Raw genomic sequence first — 17,711 nt, 5'->3', positions numbered from 1 at the left:
TGTAATCATCAAGAAAGATATTCTATCCCACTCTCTGTGAGAGGTTAGGAGCCTAACTTAAGATCCAATTAGCACACACAGATGACCTAATCATATTGGCCAATCTGTCTCCTAAGGTTCTCCAGTATTTTCCATTAGTTCGCAGTACTTAAAATTTTCTCATTTTTCGTTTCAGCACAGCTTGGTTCGGTCTCTCTTCTCTGTTGTAATAGTCCTGAAAGTCTTCCCTGCCTATTTAACTCCATTTCGTCCAATTTGTGTTTGATGGTTCCAATGTGTCATTTCCTCATGAACCAACTTTCGAGTGGCTGCATGGGGTCAGTCATAATCAGACGGAAATAGCATAATTTCATAAAATGGATTTTGTAGTTTATTATTCTTTTGACTCAAAAGAAGTGATGACTATCCTTGTAGTAAAACATCAGAAGTGAAATATAAAATATGCATTAAGATTTTTTAGAATTTTTATTAGAATTTTTAACCTAAAAGTATGGCATTAGTATTCATCGTATTGACTGACATACAAGACTACTATGTTATGAAGACTGCTAAAAGTGCCATGTATCTTATTTTTTGTTCTTTGTGGGTTTTTTAAAGTTTATTTATTTATTTTGAGGGAGAGCACAAGTGGGGGAGGGGCAGAGAGGAGAGACAGAATCCCAAGCAGGCTCCTTGCCATCAGGGCGCAGCTTAACGTGGGGCTTAAACTCACAGACCATGAGATCATGACCTGAGCTGAGACCAAGAGTCAGACTTTTTTTGTTTGTTTGTCTTGCTTTGGTTTTTTTTGTTGTTGGTTTTGTTTCATTCTGCTTTGTTATGACAAAACAGAATTCCCCATACAAAGGTAAATGTTGCTCAATGTGATCATGAAAATGTAGATATATGAGATTCTCTAATGACATGCAAAGAAGAAAAGTATCTTTCAATAGAAAGTTAAAAAGTAAATTTGCAAGACCCAAGAACTTTTCTGTGTGTGTATGTTTGAGTGTGTGTGTGTGTGTTTGTGTGTGTGTGAACATTATACAATGTGAAGAAATTGCCATTTATAGACCATCAACAAGGGCAAAGTTCTACAAAAACGAGTTTTGCATTCACTTCAGTTCAAAACTACACTTAATTAGTTTCCTATTAGTGTCAAAAAATATACTTGTTTAAATTTAACAATATTTGCTTATGTCCTCACCGCATTTTCCTTATGTCTGTGGCTTGTTCTTTTAAGAATTCTGTTAAATAAGCACAAGTAGAAAAGGCACAATTTGTTTAAACGTTGACTTTTTTTTTTAGCTGCCCTACTTTATAAATCAAGAACATAGCAAGCTTAGAAAGAGTTTCCCTTCAACATCCATGGCTTTTATGTATTTTTGAGCAATTTTAAATGGTTAGAAAGCTGTCTGAACCAATTCATAGCTAATATGTTACTCTTGCATAATCTTGACTTGAGAAGATATTCTCCTCCTTGAAGTTGATCAGGAAAATGAGAGAAATATGGTACCAAAGAAACTTCCACTCAGAATATATAGACCAAAGGTACTTTATTTCCCCCTTTGGTTTTCATTTCTGTCCTTTAGTCTTCACATGAAATTTAGGCAAATAAAAGTTTCTATGATTATTTAAAGCTTCTGAATTATAGGAAGTCTTTCAGTTTTGTCCAAACGTGGGCATATGCATTTAATATGTTATCACCTACAAAAATTTTAAACCGTGACATGTGTGGTTAGGTAAAAAAATATACATATATTAACATTTTTATATAAAGAATGACAAATTTACATTAAAATTACTTTTGATTTCATTTTCTCCAAAATGTGATGGTGATGCAATTACTTATTAAAATATTTCGATGATATATGTAAATGATAATGATTACCTGGTAATACAAAATAACAAAATAACTTAGGGTGAGTAAAGACTATTGGGGTCATCTAGTCATTTTAATAACAAAAGTTTTCAGAGAAGTTTTAACAATTCAGGCAATATTCTTGTAGTTAGGCAAAAATGTAATTAATTAAGACAAATTTCAATTTTTAAATTCTGTTTTTCAATATGCCACGTGTTTTTTTAAGAGGTAACATATATTTAAGTGATTTTTTTGTGTTCAAGTTAACACATAACTTCTTGTTATAACTTAACTCACTTTGTTGCTAATATTCAATATTAAGCAATAAACACCTTTCTATAATTTATAAATAAAATTTTACTAATAACAATCCAAAACACATATAGTGATTGTTAATTTTCTAATGAAATTGTGATTGTAAATGGCTCCGCCTTGACACAATACATAGATTATAACCCCGGATAAAAAATGTGAGAAATATGTATATCATTTTGAATAAACCAACAATTTATGTCAGAATATTCAACCCTAACTTTAAATTCTTTAGGGGAAAAGAAACATAACATTGCGTCAAATCTTTCAACAACATGTACACTTTAATATTACCTAGTCCTTTCTATAGTTCTGTTGGTAAACCGCCATTCCAGATTCCACTGGTATGCATCCACTTTAAAAAATTTTCTCAGGGCGCCTGGGTGGCTTAGTTGATTGGGTGTCCACCTTCTACTCAGGTCATGATCTCCTGGTTCATGAGTTTGAGCCCCGTGTGGGGCTCTGTGCTGACAGCTCAGAGCTTGGACCCTGCTTCGGATTCTGTGTCTCTCTCTCTGCACCTTCCCTGCTCACCCTCTGCTTCTCTCTCTCTCTTAAAAATAAATAAATATATTTTTTTTTAAATTTTAAAAATATTCTCATAGGCAAGCATTATGATTTTAAGTGCTTCCTCAGCATACTTATCTGGAAGGTCCTATTGTAGGATTAAAATTATGGAGTAACATCCCATGTTCAGCTAATTTTTTGGCGTATATATTTTTTTCCATTTCTTACTAAACAGGCTTTTTCAAACTTTACTGTGCATAAAACTTGCTGGAAAGCTTGTTAAAAATAAAGGCTTCTAGTTCTCAGCCACAGATTTTGTGATTCAGTAGGTTTGGGTCACAGCCAAAGAATCTTCATTTTTAACAAGTATGCCAGGTAATTATTATGGATATGATTCCCGGATCACATTTTTAGAATTACTATTTATCTTGATTGCTCATGCCCATCCTGTTTAACATTTAGCTTAATTTTAGACCTTTTCTCTCCCTCCACCTCTGTCTCCCTCTGTGTGATAAACCGACCGTTATAGATATGTGGCAAAAGAAGTAGAATATTGAAGTGATTGTATATATAAAACATCTTTTGAATACGCCTCCCCTAATGCCTTAAAGCCAAAGTGGGAACGGAACAAGTGCTATTTTAAGCACCATAATTATATTTGCAGTTCCCCTGACCTTACGGTTTTAATTTTAATCTAATATTTATTACCTCCAACTCTTTCATTTTGCTGTTTTCGATCAGGGTTTTGAAAAAGGACATTTTTGTAATTTTATCTCCTGTGTGTAAAATGACATCTAATATGATATAAAACCATTGCTGTAATTTACCAAATTGATGAGGCCATTGTTTTGGTGTATTACCAAGATGGAAGCAAATGCGACAATTAAATTATAATCCAATGTGTTTCGGATTATACACATTATTACATATGATTTTCAGAGGCATGAAAATTAAAAATGCCCATATTAGAATCATGAAAATGTGGTAATTTAGTTAGTAATGTTTTTAACTGTTCATTAAAGAAGCTATCATTTAACTGGCAAGCCCAGCTATCAAATACCTCAGCATGTTTCATGGTAGCTCAGGCCATGTACAATTCCCTTGGGATTATTCTTCTAAAGTTTCTAAAATGTGCTTCTACTCATCAAATCTTCTGTTGACTTCCTACTCTATAGTCAATCTTCAGTAAATTATACTATTTAAGGAACTTTTTCATAGGAATCAAGACCATTTTATTCCAAGTACTTAAGACTACAAATAATAGAGCAGTTGAAAGAAACTGGGTGATGCACCCATCATCATTTAGTTCCATTTTTTTTTCTTTTCCAGTTAACTACATGTGCAACTGAGTATCTGTGAAGTTCAGTTGTTTTCGCAGTGATGCATACAAAAATTCTTGCATAGTATCATTTAAAGATTGTATTAAATATTTCCTCAATGTCATCTCTTTTCAACCAATATATAAGCACTCAAAGTATATAATTTTAATTTTTTGGGGTTTATTTATTTTGAGAGAGAGAGAGCAAGTGTGGGGAAGCGGCAGAGAGAAAGAGGGAGTGAGAGTCCCAAGTAGGCTCCCAACTCACGAACCACGAGATCACAACCTGAGCCCAAACCAAGAGTCAGATGCTTAACCGACTGAGCCACCCAGGTGCCCCTCAAGACACGTAATTTTAAAAGAATGATTTTTAACACAGTTTGAATCCAAATCACCAGCTAAGCATTGTCAGCCTATAGAAATTCATTTCAATTTTTTTTTCCAAGTGTAATTACGTGAGTAGTCTAGAACAGAGGAGTGTGGACGTTTGTTTTCCGACACTATCTGGCCCTCTAAGTTACATGCAACCCTAGAAGCCAGGAAAGCATCAACATTTATGCAGTCCTTCTTTCTTGCACTCAGTACATTTTGTGAGTTGCATCCTGTGTGTTGAGTTCTGTGTCATACCCTGGAAACGCAAAAGTGGGAAAGGAAGAAATGGACCCTCACACCATGGGACCTTCACATTGACAGTGCACCGGGCATCCTGAGAGAAATGTAGGACTCTACAGAAGGTGTTATGCTGGAGCTGGTATTTAACAGCTCATGAGATCAGGGTATATCGCTCAGTTATTAGGAATTTGGATGACCAGTTGATGTCATGTTCCTTGAAAACCATGGTGGGAATATTTAAATCATAGAAATCCACAAATGCTAAAATAAAAATGTGTTTGCTTGGGGGGTCCCAGGTGGCTCAGTCAGTTGGGTGTCTTCGGCTCAGGTCATAATCACACAGTTTGGGAGTTCAAGCCCTGAATCAGGCTCTGTGCTGACAGCTCAGAGCCTGGATCCTGTTTCAGATTCTGTGTCTCCTTCTCTCTCTGCCCCTCTCCCACTCATTCTCTCTCTCCCTCTCTCTCTCTCTCTCAAAAATAAATAAGCATTAAAACAAAATGTGTTTGCTTGGATTTTGGTTTCATTCCTTCACCCCTTAACTGGCTTACGTATTTTTCATCACACCACTTTTTGAAATGCAAAATAAGGGCAATCTGCAAAGTCAGAGACTGAAGGCAGTATCCTTGAAAGTCTCCTGCATGGTGCAATGCTTAAACTGAGCAGAGAAGATAGACAAAATAGATCTTGATGGATAGAGAAGATAGATTTTTTTTTTCGTAGATGAAATTGCATAATCACAAAAGCAAAGATACATAGAAAGAGGTGTGATGTCTCAAAAGCAATGAAAGAAGTTTAATATGGCTTAAATTAGAAAATAAAGAGAGAGGAGAATGACAGAAATTTATGCTGTGGAAATGAACAGGGAAATTCTCATGTAAGAACTTCCCAATCATATGAATATGTGTTTTTTTTTCTTTTAACTCAAAGGCAGTAAAAATATAATGCAGTATTATTTAATCATGCCTGCATTTGAAATATTAATTTTGCTATGGTTTGCTGAATGGATTGAAGAGGAAATAAGAGTTCTATGGGAACTGGATAGGGGGAAATGTTTTCTCTAATCAGAGAGAGGATTTTGTCTCGAATGGCATTGCTGGGTGAACTGGGAAAACCCTGGGCCCTGGGGCCTTAACCTAGGCCAAGACAGACCTGAGGGAGGTGCTGAAGATTCTTGGTCTTGGCAGGAAGAATTCAAGGACAGACATGCAGCACAGGGGGTAAGTGACACAATGGGAAAGTTTATTAAAGTGACAAGTACACTTGAAAGATAAGAATGGGCAAGCTCAAGCTTAGGAGAGACAGGGCAAGCTGAATCCCTGGGTTTTGGGGTTCTCTCTTTAATTAGCATTTGTTAACCAGGGGCAAAATATTCATTACTTCCTGCGGGGAAGCAGGATTTTATGCCTTTTTTTTCCTTTTTTTTAAAGTTTATTTATTTATTTTGAGAGAGACAGAGACAGTATGAGTCAGGGAAGGGCAGAGAGAGGGAGAGAGAGAATCCCAAGCAGGCTCCGCAGCTTGCAGCATGGAGCCTGACATAGGGCTCAAACTCACAAACCGTTTCGGAGCAGAAACCACCAGTAGGATGCTTAACCAACTGAGCCCCTCATGCTTTTTCTTCTAAACTTGGTCAGGGGTATCCTGTCATCTCATGCGCCATCTTGGGCCTGTCTGGCTTGATCTCACTTCTTGTGGAGTGCTGCTGGGACAGGCCTCTGACCTTCCCAATAGCCGGCCATGACTTCCTAGTTGCTGACCGCCAGGTATCCTGTTAGAATCTCACTGCCTACTCTAACAATGGTAGTGGCAATGGAGTTAAAGACAACTGGATATAAAAGAACTGTTTCATGAAAAATGAACAGGATATGGTCATTTGGATATGTTAAACATTAACGGCAAAGGGGTAAGTTATGACCTACAGATTTTTGATCTACTCATTCAGTGAGCGTTGTTTATTGAGATAAGAGGTATGCAGGGGCAGAAATGGGACCTAAGGTAAGGCAGATTTAAGATTGCCCATAAGGGAGATTTAAGAATATATTTAGTTTGAAGTCCCTTGTATAGGTAACATCCTCCCATAGAGTCGTTAAGAAGGGAGTTGGAAATGAGGGTCTGGAGGATAGAAAAGAAGTGAGGGTCTGGAGGATAGAAAAGAATTTGAGAGTGATGGAGAGGATACAGCCATATAATAAAAGAACATAAAAGATACTTTATGAAACTTTTATCATTTCTCTATTCTGTGTAATAAACCACCTTACAATGAAGTAGCTTTAAAATTAATAATTTTACTTGTTTATCTTCACCTGTGTTAGCAATTTGGGTTGAGGTCAGCTGGATAGTGTTTTTGCTGTTTACAATTGATGTTACTCAGCACTTTGTCTTGGTCTGGATATTTTTAAATGGCTTTACTCATAGGTTGGCAGCTGGTTCTAGCTGTTTCCCAGACCACACAGTTTCATCATGCTAGCCTGGGATTTTTTACATGGGAAATTGTTTTCAAAACAGCAAGAGAAAAGGTAACCCTCAGTGAGTATTATTTTTCAAGCCTCTGCTTGCATGGTGTTTGCTAAGATCTCACTGAAAAGAAATCTAAGCTGGCTAAGATTTCACATGGCCAATCTCAGCCAATGTGGGAAGAAACTCTACATGAGTATAGACACAAGGACACGTCATGCATTAAGGACTATTTCTGTAAGAGTCTGCCATAAACCTCAAGGATCAAGTAGAAGATAGAATAGCAAAGAAAATGGAGGAGGGACAGCTAGAATGTTGGTCAGAGAAAACTAGCAAAAACAAGCGTTGCAGTGGCAAAGGAAGATAGTAAGGAAGCTGAGTCCCGTTAATAAGAAAGGGTTACATGTTTGGTTTGCATACGGTATCTTTGCATCATTACTATTTCCACGATCCATCAATTTTAAGTCAGTTAGGATTACATGAAACTGTATATAATGAAAAGGAGCTCTTAAGTGGCTTAATCACAGAGGTTACCAACAGGAAGTGAAGTCCAGATGTAAATAGTTCAGCCTGGTGCTAAGGATTAGCAGGGACTCAGATTCCATCTTCCCTCCACTGCTTCTTCTGTCATCTTCTACCTTCATACAGTTGCTTCACTCGAATTGCAAGATGGCCGCCACACCTCCAGGCGTGAAGAATTGAGAAAGTAAAAGAGAAGTCAAGGCTCTCTTTTAATGAGGCTGTGGGAAGGACTGTTTCCAACACTTCCCATTGCCAGGCATTCTGCAATATGGTCACATTTAATTTTGCAAAAAGAGAAGCTTTGGAGAACGTTTAACTGGCTGGCAGGGGGTGGAGAGGATAAACAGAATCAGAGTTCTGCTACTAAGGTTATTCTATATAAAACTGCAGAGCCCATCACAAGCTTCTACCTACGTTGAGATCTACAGCAACCCAATGTTGCCCCTAAGGCGCTGAGATTTACATGATTAATTTTCCTCATGATTTTTTAAAATCTAGGCAACACATACTAATTTTATGCTTTTTCAGGAACAGGCTATTTGACAGAATGGAGATTTTAAAAAAATATTAACTCATAATAAAAAGCTAACATCTACTGAGCATTTAATTTGTACCTACCATCATTTTAAATGTTTTAAATGTTTGCACACATGATCTCAATTAAACTCCACGACAATCTTTTGAAATAAGTGCTAATATTTTCATTAAACTTAAAGATAAGGAATTGATCAGAGAGAGGGTAAGTAGCTTAGTCAAATGTATGTAATTAATAGGCTCTTGATCTTTTTGACACAAAAGGACAAGTTTTAGCTGGTATGTTGTGTAATACTGCACACTGTCGTGATTAAAAAGTATATGACAGGGGTGTCTGTGAGCGCTTGGCTCGGTCAGTTAAGCGTCTGACTCTTAATTTCAGCTCAGGCCATGATCTCACAGCTTGTGGGTTCGAGTCCTGCATCAGGCTCTGTGCTGACAGTGTGGAGCCTGCTTAGGATTCTCTCTCTCTCCCCTTCTCTCTGCACCTCCTATATTTGCACGCTCACTCCTCTCTGAAAATAAATAATTAAAACCTTTTAAAAAAGTATATGACAAAAAGCACTTTCTGTCCAGTATCAACATTGTATGTAACCTATTATTAGGTTGAAACAAGTAAATTTTCCAGTAAGGCCATCGTTTTTGATATGAAAGATTTCATTCTCCCTCCATTATTTTTAAAAGGTGATTTCCTCTTATGGCTTTTATTTGAATTATATTCACTGCATTAACATATTCCATACATTAATATTTTTATATGTATTAATGTTTCAATATTAATGAATTTTGTTACAATTAGTTATGAGAAAAAAAAGTTTGCTTTTAAAATACCCAAATTATTTTCATTATTATGACAAATACATACTTTGGCATTAGATTTAATGACCAAATGGGGGATAAAAAGATACTTATAAGGAAGACTTCAGAATTTTAGAATGTTCTAAAATTGGTTTTAAAAATCCTTAGATTATTCAAATCCCAAAGAGATTATTTTTATACACAATAATGTGAAGGTTATATTAAGCAACAGGAACCTCTTGAATCCATGAACAGACTACTATCTGTTAATAGTCAAAGGTGTGTTTATATCACATCTGCAAAAGAAAAGAAGTAATAATATCTTTTGATTAGGTCTTTCTTTCCAAAATGTACTTTAACAAAGATCCTGAGACAGTCTCTCATGATAGAAAGCCTGAATATAATGAGAAAGGCAACCCAGGCAAGTATCCTACATTTATTCAAACTAAAAAATTGCTCGTATCTGGAAAACTTGTGCTGAATCAACTTTATTTCAATGGAATATTGCAGCACATTCACAATAGAAGCCCAAACCTTTTACTCTGCATGATAACATGTCTTTATGTTTTTCAGAAAGAAAATTCTCAGAACATTAAAGAAAGTAGAAATTCTCATTATTCGAGAAGTTGGGTAGAAGAAATGTGATGACTCTGACTTCAATAAAAGGCAAGTTTTATTCCAAACAGTGGATTCGTTTTTATTAGGCACTCTATGTTTTTATGGTAATTGCCAGTACAGTTTATGCAGGGAAGTCTGAACTATGGGCTAATATAGATTTCATTATTTTGTATAGAGAAGAAAGTAAGGTAAGGTTACCTCATCTCAAAGGCTGATGCTCTGATTTTTTTATTTCATTTTCTCATAATATCCAATAAACTGAAAAGTGGAGTATGTTAGGAAAACTCAAAGTCTAAGTCTAATGATGTACACGTTAAGCCTATACAATGTTACATATCAAATATATTTCCATTTATAAAACATAAAGTTTAGTGAATTTGCTGTGTTAACTACATTTATGTGGCCTTGAAAAATTCTCACCATCCCTTTTTTTTTCATTCTTTTTTTTTTTAACGTTTATTTATTTTTGAGACAGAGAGTGAACAGGGGAGGGTCAGAGAGAGAGGGAGACACAAAATCGGAAATAGGCTCCAGGCTCTGAGCTGTCAGCACAGAGCCTGACGCAGGGCTCGAACTCACGGACTGTGAGATCATGACCGGAGCCGAAGTCGGATGCTTAACCGTCTGAGCCACCCAGGCGCCCCTCACCATCACTTTTTTAAATCTTTCTAAAGCTTTTTTCCCACGTGGTGTCTAATTCTTCAGTTAAGTATTTTATATATCCATCCATATGTTTGCTGATACCTGAAAACAACTTTCTTTAAAGATTCTATTCCATTGAAGTTGCTTATATTTCTTTGACTCCGTGCTGAGCACCTACACTGTGCCAGGCAATATTCATGACTAAAAAGGTCAACTGACTTTTGATGAAATCGGTGCTATTGATTAGCTCATTTAATTAATTCATCTTTCAAAATTAGGTGTTAATTAAAAAAAACTATGTTTTTCAATAATTTTATTTATTTATTCATTTATTTATTTTTCACGTTTATTTTTATTTTTGAGAGAGAGAGAGACAGAGTGCGAGTAGGGGAGGGACAGAAGGAGAGGGAAGACACAGAATCCAAACCAGGTTCCAGGCTCTGAGCTGTCAGCACAGAGTCGGATGCGGGGCTAGAACTCACTAACTGCAAACTCATGATCTGAGCCAAAGCTGGATCCTCAACCAACTGAGCCACCCAGTCCCCGTAATTATATTTATTTTTAATTATAACACAATAATTTAATCCCAAATAAACTTTTCTGGTAAAATGCCTTTCCATTTTAAAGTGGCAAATGATTTGGCCATAATTGTAATTCACAGCAGAGATCTGTGTTTTGACCTAAGTTCAGTGGGAAGTTTTGGAGAGTTAAAAGAAAGGCGATAACATGATAATATGATTCAAATGATCATGTTTCAAAATGATTTACAAAGAAGAAATAAAAGACTTGGAGAATATGATGGAAACTCCAGATGGAGAGTCTAGAGGAGAAGAATGTCAAAAAGTAATATTTCCGAAATAATGACCAATCTGAGTCCTCAGACTAAGAAAGCCTAGTTGGCCTGGGGCAATTAAGTAAATATAAATGAATACTAGCAGGTCAGTTAGACAGAGAAAGTCATTTTAAAAAGCAACTCCAAAGAAAATGCAGATTACTAGACTGACAGCATACTCCTTAAGAACAAAAATGGATGCCAGAAAGAGAGAAAATAATTTCTTTCAAGTGCTGAGACCAAATGTTACTACTCTAGAATCTAATATGCCCGCATAAACTATTATTTGACTTAAACACACACAAAATGTTTTCAGTAAAAAAGTAACACTACCGTAAACGAACCACAAGAACTACTAAAGATGACATTTCAAAAGGAGCAGCACTGAATCCAGATAGAAGGAATACGGTGTAAGAAGACATCTGGAGGAAACAAATTGCTCAATACGTAAGAATTTTAAAAGAGGCTAACTGGCGGTAGAATATGTTGACATCAGGGTAAAGCACCTAAATATGATGTAACATAGGAGAACATCAGATTTTTAAAACCATTTGTTGTTCAGCTAGAGGGAGGTACTAATTAAATTCTTACCTGAAAATTGTTCATATTGTTTTAAAAAAATTAACACTAAAAGAAAAATGATAGAATGTAGATATTCCAAACTTTTGGAGTCTGGGGTCGGGGCAGCATGTGACTAAAGACAAAGAAAACAGAAAATTTGATCCATCTAATAGCAGAAAAGGAAAAAAAAATAAAATGAGGGGTAATACTACAAATACAATAGTAGAAATGATTAACACTTCATTAGTGATAATAAATACAAACTCACAGGGGTGCCTGGGTGGCTCAGTCAGTTAAGCGTCTGACTTCGGCTCAGGTCATGATCTCACAGTCTGTGAGTTCGAGCCCTGTGTCTAGCTCTATGCTGACAGCTCAGAGCCTGGAGCCTGCTTCGGATTCTTTGTCTTCCTCTCTCTGACCCTCCCCTGTTCATGCTCTGTCTCTCTCTGTCTCAAAAATAAATAAACATTAAAAATTTTTTTTAAAAAATAAAATAAATACAAACTCACCACTGTATATAATAGAGGTAACCAAAAGTCTGAATGAAAAATATAAATTAACTAATATTCAGATTATTAAAATCATATGAAAATCAAAATGATATAAAAAAGCTAAAAGACAGGATGGAAGATAGGTAGGTAGGTAGGTAGATAAATATCCGCATATATCTCATGTAAATGTAAACCAAATAATACTGGATTAGTCCTCTTAATGCTAGATAAAATCATCTTGCACAAAATGCCATTGATAACAATAAACGATGTCACTAAAATTGAATTAAGTATTAAATAATTGGAAAACTAGAACTATTTTTAAGGTAGTGGGCAGCTAAAAAAGCCTCAACAACATATGAAGCAAAAAAATCAACATAATTACAAAAACAAATAGACAATCAGAACACAAGATTTAATACCATCTTCATGATAATATATCAAGCAGAAAATAAGGCAAGCATTCAGACATTTGGAACAACACAATTAATAACAATGATTGAAAACACATATAGAAACCACTACATCCAAGGTATAGAAATATGGATGATTTTCAATCATGAAGAACGTGCTATTTTAGCATGAACTACATTACAAGTAAAATCTCAAAAATCTTTTAAAGAAGACAAACATAAGAATTTGTTCTCTGATGAAAATGTAGTTAAATTAAAATAATTGACAACACATTTAAATCTCAGTACTTAAAAAAAATACTTCAAATCATGCTGGATTCAAAGAAAGAATCACAATATAAAAGTGGACCTATTTATAACTGAACATTAATAAAATATTTCTTTTTAAATGGCTTGGTATACAATTTAATTTATTTAATACAATATTTCTTTAAGGATATATAGAGTTTATCATCACAGACGGGACTTATCTACAGCATCACAGATTGATAACCTTGTATATAGGTCCTTTTGGGGACATAGACAAGATACTTTGTGTAGTTATATACTCAGAAGGGACAAAACATCCCTCCCTTATTTTCATGCAGCCTACCAATATTGTTTCGAGAAAATGTTTAATAGCCTAGCATTCTCATAAACAATGTCCTAGATTGGGAATGTAGACATCTGGTTTTTAGTCTTCAGCTTGGGTGTATTTTGTGACAACAGACATCTATTTCAGGCCATATCCCATTCAATTCTTATGCGTCTACTGTGGCCAATCACTGGACTAATCCTCTAGGGATCTGGATATGAATAAATATTGGTCTTGTGGAGTAAGGAGAAAAACTTGATAAGGTAAAGAAGTGAGAATAATAGTCCATATTTCTGAGTAATTAATTTTATTAGATAGAAATGGAGATGATGAGAAATATTTTGAAGGTAGAGCTGTTTCCCTTCGAAACAGCATACCTGTATCCCTTAGATAAATGCCTAGTAGTGCAGTTGCTGGGTTGTAGGGTAGTTCTATTTTTAGTTTTTTGAGGAAACTCCTGAAGGGACACATGTACCCCCATGTTTATAGCAGCACTATCAACAGTAGCCAAAGTATGGAAAGGGCCCAAATGTCCATCGATGGGTGAATGGGTAAAGAAGAGGTGGTACATATATACAATGGAGTATTGCACAGCAATCAAAAAGAATGAAATCTTGCCATTTGCAACTACGTGGATGGAACTGGAGGGTATTATGCTAAGTGAAATTAGTCAGTCAGAGAAAGACAAAAATCATATGACTTCACTCATATGAGGACTTTAAGAGACAAAACAGATGAACATAAGGGAAGGGAAACAAAAATAATATAAAAACAGGAAGGGGGACAAAACAGAAGAGACTCATAAATATGGAGAACTGAGGGTTACTGGAGGGGTTGTGGGGGGTGGGGATGGGCTACATGGGTAAGGGACACTAAGGAATTTACTCCTAAAATCATTGTTGCACTATATGCTAACTAATTTGGATGTAAATTTAAAAAAATAAAAAATAAAACAAGTGAGTAAAAAAAAAGAAATAACTAAAGGAAAAAAAAAGACTGTGTACGAAGTTGGCTTGTGGCTTCTGCTTTCTAAACATCTGCTCCCATCTCCAATCCATGGCATGTTCTCACCAGCAAAGTGGGGCTTGTTTTGATTAAAGGATCTTTCTTGCTTCAAGTGTTCTCAAAATGAAAAAAAAGTAAACATAAAAAAAAAAAAAGATGAGATTGCACTATAGCTCTTTTGGGGTGCCTGGGTGGCTCAGTTGGTTAAGCGTCCAACTTTGGCTCAGGTCATGATCTCAAGTCTGTGAGTTCAAGCCCCGCGTCTGGCTCTGTGCTGACAGCACAGAGCATGGAGCCTGGAGCCTGCTTCAGATTCTGTCTCCCTCCCTCTTTGCCCCTCGCCAACTCATGCTCTCTCTCCCTCAAAACTAAATAAACATTAAAATTCGTTTTTATTTCAATTTAGATTGTACTATACTTCTTTCAATGACACATTTTTGGAAGCCCGGATTTTAGAGGTCTTTATGGAAAAGGCCGGTACAATGCAAAAATCAATATAGAACAGGAAATGAGACTGGTGCTATCAAATCAGAGTCCAGTATTTTAGAAGGTCAATAGCATTTAATAATGCAATAGGCAATATACTGAGTAAAAGAAAATACTTGCTACAGTTACTGATTCTAGGTAGTAACAAACCTTTTTCAGAATTAAATAACAGTAGTTCTCTTTTAATTCGAGGATATCACTTTTTTCAAGTGACCATTAAGTCGTCAAGACATAAATACGTCTAACTTTGATATCACACACCATTTAATAGGTGGAACTGTTAGTTATTCCTTTGATCTACGTGTTCTGAAACAAAAGAATGGTCGCTAAGGGCATTCTGAACTGTGAACATCTGAGAATCTCTGATTTAGCTGACAAGTCAAAAAGGATACCGGAAGTTAAGTAAAGTTTCTAAGGCTGCACATCTTGCGAAAGACTGATTGAAGGTTGAGACTCAAGCTCTTTGACTCTTGAGCCTGTGTTCTTGGTTATCATACTGTAAAATATGTAAAACTGTATAAATATGTAAATGATGCACACCAAATCTTATGAATTTGTAATTGGAAACTCTAGAATATCCTGAAAAATAATGATAATTAAAGTTTAATACTATGGATATATTTATAAATTCATGGTCTGCAAACATTCTATAACTGTGACAACATAAAAGACAGTAACATCTTTGTATTTGTTACAAATCTTACCTGGTGACAAGATGACAGTTAGAGCAAATTTCACTTTTTGGCCTTTTGTTTTCCCACTGAGATAATTATTCCAAGTTATATATCTCCATTTCAGAGGGGGAAGTTTTCATCCATTTGAAATATCTTGAAAAAACTATTGATAAATTATACTTCATCAAAATTAGAAACTTTTGGGACACCTGGGTGGCTCAGTCAGCTAAGCATCTGACTCTCAGTTTTGGCTCAGGTCACGATCTCACGGTTTTTCAGGCTCTGCACTGACAGTGCGGAGCCTGCTTGAGTATTCTCTCTCTCCCACTCTCTCTGCCACTCCCCTGTTCACACTGTCTCTGTCTCTCTCAAAATAAATAAATTAACTTAAAAAAAATTTAAATAAAAAAAGTGGAAACTTTTGCTTCAAAGGATCTTATTAAGTAAGTGAAAATCAAGCCACTATATACATATATGTATATGTATATGTATTCAAGATATATAAACTTTATATATTCAATATATGTAAAAATACATCTAAAATCAAGCCACCATATATATACTCAATATAATACACAATATATACAATGTGTATGTATATAAAATTTATATATTCAATAATGAAGAAAACAACAATAATTGGTCACAAAATTTGAACATTTTACTAAAGAAGATATATTGATTGCAAATGAACATGAAGAGGTGGTCAACGTCATTAGTTACTATGCAAAATACAATTAAAACCACAATGTGATATCTCCAAATACTATCAGAATGGCTAAAATCAACAAAATAGAATATCAAATGTTGATCAAACTGAGCTCTAATTGGTACTCTCGTAGGTTGCCTGTGGGAGCTTGAAATAGAATCTCTACTATGAAAAATTATTTGTCAGTTTCTTATAAAATAAACATATATTTACCCTATTACCCTCTAATCTTCTATCTAATTATTTACCTGAGACCTGAAAATTTATATCCACACAAAAGCCTATATTTGAATGTATAGTAGCTTTTTCCATAATCACCATAGTCTGCAAAAGAGCTAAATGTTCCTCAAATGACTAATGGATAAACAAAATTTCGTGTATCCATACGATAGAATTGACTTGACAAAACAGAGACCAAATTACTAATAATATGCAGACATGGATGAATCTCAAAAATAGTAAAATAATCCTAGCAAAAAAGGGCTCTTCTATGATTCCATTCATATGTCATTCTGGAAAACGCAAAACTATCAAGAAACACTTTGGATCAGTGGCTCACAGGGTTTGGTTTGGAGGAAAATATTCGCTAAAAAAGAGTCACAAGGGAACATATGTGATGATGCGGTGGTTGTTATATAAATGTATACATTTGTCAAACTTATTGCAATTTCAATTTCAATTAAATTTAAATGCTATTGTACCTGAAAAATATTTCACTGCTCTGATTTTTCTTAAAATCTAATTTCGCTCTAAAAACTTATATCATATCCAAAACACAATTAAATATATGGTCATTTTTTCACAGCTTTTCAAATGATGACTCCAACATACTCTCTTATAATTCATTGTTTAATGACTGCTTGTATCCTTTTAAGAAACTTAAGATATAAACAAGATAGCTGGCTTTTTATATTATCGTATTTGTAACATATAAATGTTTAATATATACATGTTTATATTAGGCAGAATGCAGTGCAACACCGAGTTAATTTTAAGCTAAAAATCTGATAAATAATCTACACTTGATGCCCTTCCAAGCACATTTGGATGCAGCAATAGCTAGCCTAAGGCTCTTCCCACTCCCTATTCTCTTCTGGAACAACACATACTTGGCCAAAGATGAAACATGTCATCAAGTCTGCCAGCTGTTGAGGTTTTATTTTTTTCTTTCAGCTTAATACAGTTAATCAGCTGCCAAATTTAAAATATCACTTTCTCCACTTTTCTTACGCTCTAATCTGTCCCCACCTTCTTCTTGCAATTAGCGTTCTGCTGCACATAATTTTATGTGTAATTCCCGTGAAGCTTCTAGCACACATCTGGTACATATTATGGGCTCAAAACTTATAGCTATAATAATGACAACTTTTATTATTATTTTATCTTCCTAAGAGATTTTTATTCTATGTGATTAAAAGGGAGTTATTTTTAAAATGATAATTCTAATATAGTTAACATACAGTGTTTTATTAGTTTTAGGTGCACAGTATGGTGATTCAATAATTCGATACTTTACTGAGTGTTCATCATGATACGTGCACTCTTTTTTTTTTTTTTATGATAAGCGTACTCTTAATCCCCATCACCTATTTGACCCCTCCCTCCGCCCATCTCCCCTTTGTCATCCTGTTTGTTCTCTGTAGTTCTCTATAGTTAAGAGTCCATTTTTTGATTTGTCTTTTTTTTTTTTCCTCTGCTTGTTTTGTTCTTAAAAGGCAGTTATTTTACTTTCTCTGTAGAAATTTATTTTGCAGTCTGTTAAGTTTCATGGGCAACAACTTCTCATTTCTAGGCAGGGTCTAAAGT

This window comes from Panthera tigris, chromosome A1, assembly GCF_018350195.1.
Source record: "Panthera tigris isolate Pti1 chromosome A1, P.tigris_Pti1_mat1.1, whole genome shotgun sequence".
In the NCBI taxonomy this organism is placed as follows: domain Eukaryota; kingdom Metazoa; phylum Chordata; class Mammalia; order Carnivora; family Felidae; genus Panthera; species Panthera tigris.
The sequence above is the reverse complement of the archived record's forward strand: the minus strand, read 5'-3'. Positions refer to the sequence as shown.